Raw genomic sequence first — 10,512 nt, forward strand, 5'->3', positions numbered from 1 at the left:
AATAGCTAAATCTTGGAAACAGCCCATTTGCCCATCCGTTGGAAACTGGATAAAGAAGTTGTGGTTTTTCTATAAAATGGAATATTACTCAGCCATAAAGAACGAGAAAATAGATTCATTCATAGGAAAATGGATACATATTGAAGACATACTCCTAAGTGAAATAAATAAGTCACACATGTGTAAATACCAAATAGTTTCCCTGGTGTGAATAATCTGCAACAATGCATAAGATTCTAATAAGATTCCTGACATTTAGAAATAGGAAGAAAGGAGCTAAAGGTGTAGGGAAGGTGGGATGGGTGGGGAAGAGTAAAAAGGAAAAAGAAAAAAATGTGAGATAATGAAAAGATGAAAATAAAGTGTTTGTAGATGGGAAGGGGAGGAGGGGGTGAAGGGAGGGCAGGGGTAAGGGGAAAAAATGAGAATCAAGACTTGTCATGTGGAGGTACGAGATCCCAACAATGAATGTAACTGTACTGTATCCCTGAAATGTACCAATAAACTCAATTAAAAAAAAAAACTCCATGCAAACCAGTGCCCAGAAGCAAGCAAGAATAACTATCCTAATATCAGACAAAGTGGACTTCAAGCCAAAACTGATGAAAAGAGACAAAAGGCCACTACATATTGGTAGTGAGTAGAAGTCAATAGGAAGAGATAACAATTACAAATATACACATTATATATATGCACTAAATGTCAGCATACTTAATTGCATAAAACAAAAACTTCTTTACTTAAAAGGATCAGCAGAGATCAATACAATTATAGTGTGGGAATTTAATAGCTGTTACAAATAGGTTAACCAAACAGGATTCAACAAAGAAATATTAGAGTCAAACCATTCTCCTTAACAAAAGGACCTAACAAAGAGCTATTGAGTGCTTTATCTAAAAGCTGCATAGTGCATATACTTCTCAGCAGCCCATGGTACTTTCTCTAAAATAGAACATCTTAGGTTATAAAGTATATTTACTTATGTATTTTTCCTTTAAGTTTACTGGTACATTTAATGCAAACAATAGTTACATTTATGATTGGGATTTGTGCCTTTACAGGATACATGTACATGATATATCTTGGTCCTTGTTTTTTCCCATACCCCTGCCCTCTCTTCACCCTCTTTACCTTTCCCTATTTACAAAGACTTTGTTTCCATTTTTTCACATACACTTAAATAAATATAAAAGAATGAAAATAACCTCTTGCATCCTATGATATCACAGTGGAATAAAACTAAATCCACAGTAAAAAAAACCACACAAATTACACAAACACATGAAAATTACATGATACTTTCCTGAATAATCAATGGGTTACCAAAAAAATCAGGGAAGAAACTGAAAAATTCCTAGACTCAAGTGACTACTGAAGTACAATACACTGAAACCTGTGGAACACAATAAAGGACTTTTAAGAGGGAAGTGTTGCTCTGAGTGCCTACATTAGAAAAGTAGACTATTACTGAATAATCTAATGTTGATGCATCTCAAGGGCCTAGAAAAACAAAAGCAATCCAAACTCCAAAACTATTGAAAGAAAGTAACTGTAAAGATCAGAGCAGATATCAATAAAGGATGAATGAATCACAAAATAGGTTCTTTCAAAGTATAAATAAAATGAAAAAAATCCTTTAACCAGATTTAGCAATGGAAAAAAATATCCATCTCAATGCAATTAGAAGTGCAAAACACGCTGGGCATGGTGGCACACACCTGTAATCCCAGCACTCAGGAGGCTGAGGCAGGAGGATCGCTGTGAGTTCGAGACCAGCCTGGACTACATAGTGAGTTCCACGGCAGTCTCAACTACATAGTGATACCCTGTCTCAAAAACAAAAACAAAAACCAAGAAAAGTGAAAAGACAAAATCACAACAGGTATTGCTGAAATCCAGAGGATTATAACAAACTATTTTGGAAACTTGCAGTCCAATGAACTGAAGAATCTAGGAGAAATGGATAAATTTCTAGACACTTGACTTACCAAAGTTGGACTAAGAAGATATAAAAGCCCTGAGTAGTCTGATAGTAGTCAGTGAAATGGATTGAGGCAGTAATAAAAGTATAGTACCTAGGAAAAGCCCAGGACCTGATGTATTCATTGCTGAAATTTGCCAGAACTTGAGAGAAAAATGAATGCCCATACTTCTCAAACTTCCCCATGAAATGGAAAGAAAAACAGTGCCAAATTCACTCCTTGAAGCCAGCATTACCCAACACCAAAACTAAGTGTTAGGGTTTAGATCTAGACTGTCCTCCAAAAGCCTCCTGTGTTCAGAGGTGGGGCTTGTGGGAAGTGACTGGATCAGGGGTGTGCTATACTCACTGGCACAGGCAAGAACTTCCCGAACAAAAAAATCCCGAGTGCACAAGAAATAATTCCAAGAATCGACGTATGGGATTCTATCAAATTTAAGTTTCTACACAGCATAAGAAACAATCAGCATGGAGAAGGGACAGTCTACAGAATGGGGAAAAGCTTTTTGCCAGATATTCTTCAGACAGAGGACTGATACCTACAATACATAAAAATAACACCTAAAAAATTAGGTGCTCCTAAAAACAAGATTCATTCAAAAATAGAAGAGGTACAAATGGCTAATAGATACATGAAAAATGGCCAGCATCTTTGGCCATTAGGGAAACACAAATCAAAACAACACTGAGATTCCATGTTATCCCAGTAAAAGTGGTTGCCCTCAAAGACTAAAAAGAAAAAAACCCCAAATAAAAGATATTAGCACATGTAATCCTGCACAGACTTCTGATTTACTTGATACCCACTTACCCATGTTTCTGTAATGGTCTCAACCTTCTGTTGTAACCCTCCAGTTTCTTATATCTTGGAATAGATTTCCGTCTTAAGGTCTGGCTAGGCTGTGTCTCTCTGGAGTATCATTTCAATAGGAATAGCTATTATTTTCCATTTTTATCAAAGAGCCAAATTAATTTATAATTCCACAATGGTACGAAATGTATAATGATGCCTTGTTTTAATATATTTTTCAAGACATTTATTTTCCCTAGCTACTCCAAGGGAAGCTAAAGCTTTTGCAAAATTTTTCCAAAATACCTAATACACATTAAATATGTGTAACCTTCATAGAGATATTACATAACATAACATTTCGACAACTTTTACCTTCTTTTGAGTTCTCTGGTTTCAGAATTCTCCTGACCGACACTTTGCATTCTAGCGTTTTCTAGATTGTGCCATCGTCTCCCTTGTTTGTATTTCAGAATCTCACTTTGCCACTCATCGTCAAATGCATGAGCATCACCTACATTAAATACAGAAGTAAAGAGAATATGTACGTAGGTATCAACTGTCAGTAAGTGCCTTGCTTTCCCTCCTACTGCATGCTGGCCTGGTGTTTTCTTCAGCTTACCTTCGAGACAGAGGTAGGACGCTGTTTTTTCAGTTAGGATAATATTCCCACTCCTATATTTTATTCCCCTATTCCTACTGATGATCTGGTTTTCACTACCTGTCTGGATATCACTTTGTTCTACCCAATGGACTGGTTGACCCAATCACACTCAATCATGATCTGAATCTGAATCATCTCACAGTGGTGTTCCTGTAGTGGGATGCTCCTTTTAGTTGTTGTTTTTTTGTTGGGTTTTTTTTTTTTTCAGACAGGGTCTCACTACGTCGTTGCGACTGACCTGAAACTCATTGTGTAGCCCAGGCTGCAATTGCACTCACAGCGATCCTCCTGCCTCAGCCTCCCGAGTGCTGGGATTACAGGTGGGCACCACCATGCCCGGCTTGGGATGCTCCTTCTGTGGCTAGCATCCCTCTTCACCTCATCATCCTCCTGTTTAACCCTACCGCATAAGCTCTACAGTCAATTTCCAAAGATAAGATACTAACTCGGGCCTGCCAGTTTAGGGTGTCATGGAAGTTTTAAGTAATGTAACTTCCATAACAGCAATAAACGTAGATGACAGCTCCTGTACTTTCAGACTTCCCTTATCATAATGTGTTCCTGAACTAAAATTTTTTTCAACATGTTACTTAATGTGAAATAGTCAATGTAGGTTTAGATTGTAAAATTACAAAGGCTACAAATAAAGGTGAAGGTATTGTGGCCTCCATCTTATTGCATAAGAATAATATATCAAACCTACTTCAGTAGAATTCCTGTTTCTAAAATAATATAGTAGTTTAAAGCTTTTATTTTAATAAGACATTACTCAAAATAGATTATGAAAATAGAAGATGAATATGACTAAATTTCAATAATTTTACTTTTAAATTAAAATACAAATAACTGAATATTAGTATTAAAATTAACATTTGATTTAAATTGTTACTATATTTTAGTATACTTAAAGCTATAATGAGAAGGGTTAGAACATTAGGAAGACCTAAAAGCATTGAAGAATCAATGTAAATCTGGAAAATGAACGACTTACTTGATAAAATATATATTATCTAGGGTACACCAGGAATTAAAAACTATACAAAACACCCAAGTTTTCAAAATACAAAATAGTTTAAATTGTGACTCATTCATGATGTAATATTTAGGTTATCACTTATAATGTTTTTAAAAAAATAATATGATGGGTGATTTTTACAATTAGAATGGTGAATTAAAATAAGCACAATATGGGGCAATGGATTTAGCTCAGTGGTTTAGCCACCTGACTCTCCAGCTCAAGGGCCTGAGTTTTCCCTCGTACAAATAATAATAATAATAAGCACCATATATACTACACATAAACACTAATTTGAAAAAAATGATGTGTTAACACATACATAAAACTATTAAGAAAAAACATTAAATTAATATTAGTTCTTACTTGGATTTGGCATTCTACATGATTTTTACTTTCTTCATACTTTTCAGGTATACTCCCTTGATAAAAATACTTCAGTACTCATTTTACCTACTGGTAATATTACTAAACAACAGGCCAAATTCTATTTTCTAAGTATAAATCAAGAAAATAAATCATACCCCACACTGTCACAAAACACTGTAAAAACATCGTTAAATGACTAAACCACAGTTTTATTTCTTTGGTAGAGCATTCCTCGTACATGTTCTTCATAACCTACATCTTATGAAAATCAATCAAGTTCTGCAAATGTAGCTGATAGTTTAACTTTATAGGAAAGAATATCTTTGTAATAACCTACTTTCACTCATATTGATAAACTCTTGATTGACCTCTTCATCTCCAGTCTTCTCGTTCCTCGACTTTTTAATAACATGACCTTAGTCATGGATATGATGACCAACAGCCATTTTTTCTAGTACACCGTAAGAATCTCTCACTGCTTTCCTGGTTTCCTTCATCCGTAAAAATAAAATAAAAATAATATATAAATTAACTTATTTCTAAATTTCACAGAATCCTGTCATTTAATAAAGTAATCTTTAGATCTACCCCTCCAAAGATAACAAATAACTAGCTGGATGTTGTTGCACCGATCTGTAATACTGGAACTGTGAGAGACTGAGGCGGGAGGGTCACAAGTTCAAAACCCACCTGGCCAAACTTGTCATTTAGAGAGACTCTATCTCAAAAAAAGATCTGAAGCTATAGCTCAATGTGAAGGCTGTAAGGACAAATTTTATTTATTGCCCTTTGCTGTGCACTGTCTCCTAATTAATTTGGCTCAATCGGCTAAAAGAACGTCCACCAGCCTTAAATAAGTACAAAAGCGAAAGTTTATTGAAGGATATGAGCATACAAAAAACAAAAGTAAGCATGGAGAGGACAAAGAAAGAGGAGAGTCCTCTAACAGCAAGAGGGACTCTATTGGGAAACTACCCTTAGGCTCTCTGGCATCAACACCGGAATGCTGGAGGAATTAGGTCCATCACTCGCAACACAGCACGGGTATCTTCAGCAGTCCCTTAGGCTACATGTCTCAATCCCGGGTGTAAGACAGCAGCAGCATCCTGGGCTAGACGGGCTGCTTATATAGCTCTCTAGACAAAGGTAGTAAATCTATCTGTACTCTTGGTGCGGAAAAAGGTGAATGTGCTTGCAGTCTAGTCCCAACCAGGCCCTGGCCAGGGGCCCGGGAGGGGTGCAATGCATCACATTCCTCATCTTGATGTTAAGAACATCTGGTCTTTTTAACAAAGTCCTCCCTGTTTTTTCCCCGGGGAACTGGCCAGGTATCCAGGGAAAGAAGAGGTGAACTAGTGATTTTGCGCCTTAGAGAGCCGAAAGCCTTAACCCAAGCCTTTCCAACTTAACGTTTTAACTTTCCTTACAAAGGCTCTGCATTCTATCCCTAGTACTACATTTTTTAAAAAAAGAGTAACTATATTTATAAAAAAAAGAGTAACTATATTCAATTCTATTATCAACTTACAGTAAAATTGTAGTAAGAGGTCTCTGATATTTCCTAAAATGTTTAAAGTAAACATTTCTAGGACAAATATAATGAATAGGATTTAACCTTTCTCCAAATTACAATAAAATATTTTAAAAGGACTTAATTATATAAAACTCAGTGCCCTTAACACTGTCTTTGACTATGTAATAGATGGAAGAGTGTGCTACATTCCTACCAGTGCTGGCAACTACTTATCAATCATGTGGATGGGTCTGAATCTCATTGTTCCCACTGTGAACTCTATGAAAGCATTATTAGAATATTTATGATAGCAAAAGATTAACATTTTCAGACAACTTTATATATGTAAGACTTTGTCACTTTTAGCTAATCAAGATTAAAATATCTATGATGAATTTGCAGAACTATGGCAAGGGTATTGTTAAGGTTATATGTTTGTGTATGGGAACTAAACAATTATTTCACATTCCTTAGTCTGGAAAACCTAAAATTTTACTGTAAGTCCTAATAAGGAAATGGAGGAATGGGAATACTCACACCACAATTTGTAGAAGCCAACAGTTCTGATCACTATGGTAACTGATAATTTCTAGATAAAGACGAATGTGCACATACCCTACAGCCCAGCAATATCATTCTTAGGTCTTACAAGAGACCTGCATAAGGATTAATTAGTGCAAAGTTAGTTACACTTAAATATCTATCAACAGAAAAATAGATACAAATTTGTGCTTTATTAATATTTTGAGTAATACATAGAAGTAAAAGCAGAGAAACCAGGACTATATGTATCAACTTGAACAAATCTCAGAAGCCTATTACTGAGCAAGGACACATTCAATAATAATCCCAGTCATATAAAGTTGAGAGATCTGAAGAACTTATCTATTATGTTTCATGATGTGTACATAAACAATAAACTTATAAAAATACGCATAATAATGATAAACTTCAGACACAGGTAAAAGGTTGACAAACAGAAAAGGGGCCTGGAAGGAGCATACTAGAAGCTTTAATTGTATCTGTAACACTTTTTGCTTAAAAAGAAAACAAAACAAGAGACAACTTGAATCAAATAGAGAAGAATGTTATGATTTGAATAAACTGGGGGCAGAGATATGGTTATTCATTATATATCCTTTCTGTACAACTTGAAACATTTCATTTAGTTGACTATGGGTAGGATACTTCATGGACCAAGGGTTTCCTATTATTATCTTGTCAGTATGTGAAGATAAAAGCAATTGATAGATATTTACATAACAGAAGTCATCCTCACAGAGCTGGGGGCAGAGAGGACAAAGAAAATACCATATGCTAAATACAACTGAACTTTAATGGTTTTCCCAGTGATGAATGCCTCACTTACCACCATGCCTCTGCCGCCATCTTGCCACTCTTTACCAAATCAAATGTAGCAATTAATGTGATGTAGGCAATCTATCACCCCACAACTTCGGAAAGCTCTGAGAATGTCTGCAAAGTACTTACTCCTCCTGGAGCCCTACGGGTTTAAGTTGAGGCCTGGACAACCTTTGGTGGCTCATCTCCTATTCTGGAGTAAGTCATAACTGAGGAAGAACAAAAGGAATGTCCACTTGGATCCACTGAAAGGTGATCCTACAGGCATATAGAGATTATAGACTTAGTGTCAGGTGAAATCAAAGAATTAATGCAAAAGGGGTCAAATAAGTAACAAAAGTAGCTATCTGTTCTACTAAGGACAGCATCCTACCAACACAATCCAAGTGTCACCCCCATAGCCTCCTTCACTTTTTTTTGGTACTGGGGATCGAACTCGGGTCCTTGTGCTTGCAAAACAGGCGCTGGAATCACTGAGGTAAATCCCCAGCCCCCTCCTTCACTTTTGATACAAATTTCCAATCTCTGTAAAGTATAACAAGTGATCTGTTCAGATATCCTTAAGTCTTTGAGTCTTTGTACCTTATATTTAAATAAAGATGCTATGTCCTTAAAACCTGTGATACTCCCATAGTCTGAGTTTAAACCTTATTATAATATTGTCAATGGTGAGCTGATTAGCTATGTTCCAAGAAGTTTCATTTGAGCATTCTGAAATAATTGATAAATTCAAACTGGATGACTAAATTATTTAAATTTTTTTTTTTTACTATTATGAGTAAAAAAGTATGAGTATTAGTACTAGCTGAAAAGTACTGTATTTGGATTGTATGGATCTAATCTAGTACCTAAATATCATTCCTGAAATTTGTTTTCAGAGGTTTAGTAAAATGCAATGTCATAGGTGCTATAAATCCTTTTAAGCAGACAGGGTATAAAGAATGAAAACATGAAAATTTATACATGTTCATTTACAAGAGCAGCTCAGCAGAACAAATGTTTTTAAGGCTGAATTTTAAAAATTGTGAATATTAACCAGAGTTTTTTGTCTAAATTGTAGGCTGTGAATTAAATTTAGTAGGACATTACCAGGATTTTTAGACCATGGAGTAAAATATAGACTCTCAGAACATAATGTAAAGAGTACAGTCATTTTTTTATGAAATCTTTGTTTCATATAGAGAGTGTACACTTGTTATGTATAGGTTACTCATGTAAGGTATTTTTTTGTTTTGGTTATTGTGGACTATAGTTTGAAAGTCACAGCAATTTAGGGTACCAATAACTGAAAGCAATATACTCATCACCTTATTTTTACTACCTACAAAGTTTCTTTGTAATTCCTGCATACAGTTTTGCATATGTCCCATGATTCTGTCCATTGCCTGAAAAAGGCTGACATCTGTATGCCATAGAATATCAGGAAGTAATAGTATTAACTACAAGTACAACTCAAAAGAGCAAGTCAGTATTTCCAAAATAGCTAAAACAAATTTTTTCCAATTCAGGCACCAGTCAACCAGGCAGAAATAATTGAAGGACTATCCAATGAGAATGATTTATTAAAGGAACAATTGGAGCAGATGCAAAATCCCAAACAGCCAACAGAAGTGACTAGGGAATTATGAGACTATAATTATACCACAATTTATACATGCATGTAAATATGAATATGCATACATAAATCATGCATAGCATTCTGTTGATAATATTAAATACTGAATGGCATATTTGGGGGCTGGAACAGTGCTAGCATAAGATAGCTTTTACATTCTTCCATTTTGCCTCTCATATTCCCGTCACGCAAATGAGTAAAACTCATTCCACCAGTATCCCATGGCTGATAGAAGCTGCCTCTCAAATAGCCAGCTCTCCTCTCACTATTTAGGGTTCAGGTGAAGGAGATTCAGCCCACTGTACCAACACACCTTCCATTTGCTGCTTCCTGAAGGATCAGTAGGCCACACCCTCGGAGCGTGAGGTATGACCATTCAGAAGAACGTTTAGAATTCCTCTGATTTCTCAAGCGAGATTCATTCTGATGTCCGGGGGACATGAGGCAATAACTATATTTACGCTGGGGGTTCACAGCTGAGAAAGGTGTATGACTGCCATCTAATGGGTGGAGACCTGGGATGCTGCAAAATATCCTATAACACAGAAGACAGTCCCCAGAACAAAAAAGTATCTGGCCCAAAATGTTAGTAGTGCTAAGGGTTGAAACGTTTTGCTCTAGAAAAATCTGCCATTGACTTTAGAATTTTTTTCACTGGAATAGTCACCAACAAATAAAGGTTAGGCTATATTCTAGTGTATCTCCTGATGCATCATCTAATATAACAAAACAATGGAAATTGCCTGGTTAGAAGAACTCCTTCCTCTGCTCAAGCAGGAGCCTTCTGAATCCTGTGGTTCCATGCTAGTATTTTATGCTCCCTGGAGATTCTTTGGCTGTGAATCAAGCTTGACCTTGATAAAGAATTATCAAAGGCTTAGCTCTGCCTTTTATTATATTTTACTGTTAGTAAAATGGAAAAACAAATTTCTCTATAGAATCTGCACTCAATCCAGTAGGAACTAACAAAGGCATGTTGGAGGAGATACTGATACATCTCTAAGTACACAAAGTACTGGAATAGAATTAATCTAATTTCAGAGATTAATCACACTTAAAGAAACATTCCGAATTTTTAACACTAAATTGAGAACCAGAACCAGCATAAGAGATATAATTCATAAGATATGGAGGTTTAACCCCAAAAAAAGGAAAAGAAAAGGAGGAGGATTAATTAGATGTTTTGTTCCTTCTACCCTATTT

General features: G+C 35.7%; 1 long non-coding RNA gene across 3 annotated transcripts in view; it reads right to left on the reverse strand.

Moving 5' to 3' along the window:
- Window positions 1–8,134, reverse strand: part of LOC104861653 — an 18,767-nt gene extending 10,633 nt beyond the window's left edge. For 2 of the 3 annotated variants that reach the window (XR_780081.3, XR_780079.3), the window contains exons 1-3: window positions 7,824–8,112; window positions 5,157–5,310; window positions 3,147–3,285 (exon numbers count right to left, since the gene is read on the reverse strand). This is a non-coding gene — a long non-coding RNA (uncharacterized LOC104861653). Of the gene's footprint in view, window positions 1–3,146; window positions 3,286–5,156; window positions 5,311–7,823 lie in introns of all 3 variants that reach the window. The other variant, XR_780080.2, reaches the window with a different exon arrangement.
- Between the last annotated feature and the right edge of the window lie 2,378 nt (window positions 8,135–10,512).

The sequence above is a fragment of the Fukomys damarensis genome, unplaced genomic scaffold, assembly GCF_012274545.1.
Source record: "Fukomys damarensis isolate Sample0158 unplaced genomic scaffold, DMR_v1.0_HiC HiC_scaffold_37, whole genome shotgun sequence".
Classification (NCBI taxonomy): Eukaryota; Metazoa; Chordata; class Mammalia; order Rodentia; family Bathyergidae; genus Fukomys; species Fukomys damarensis.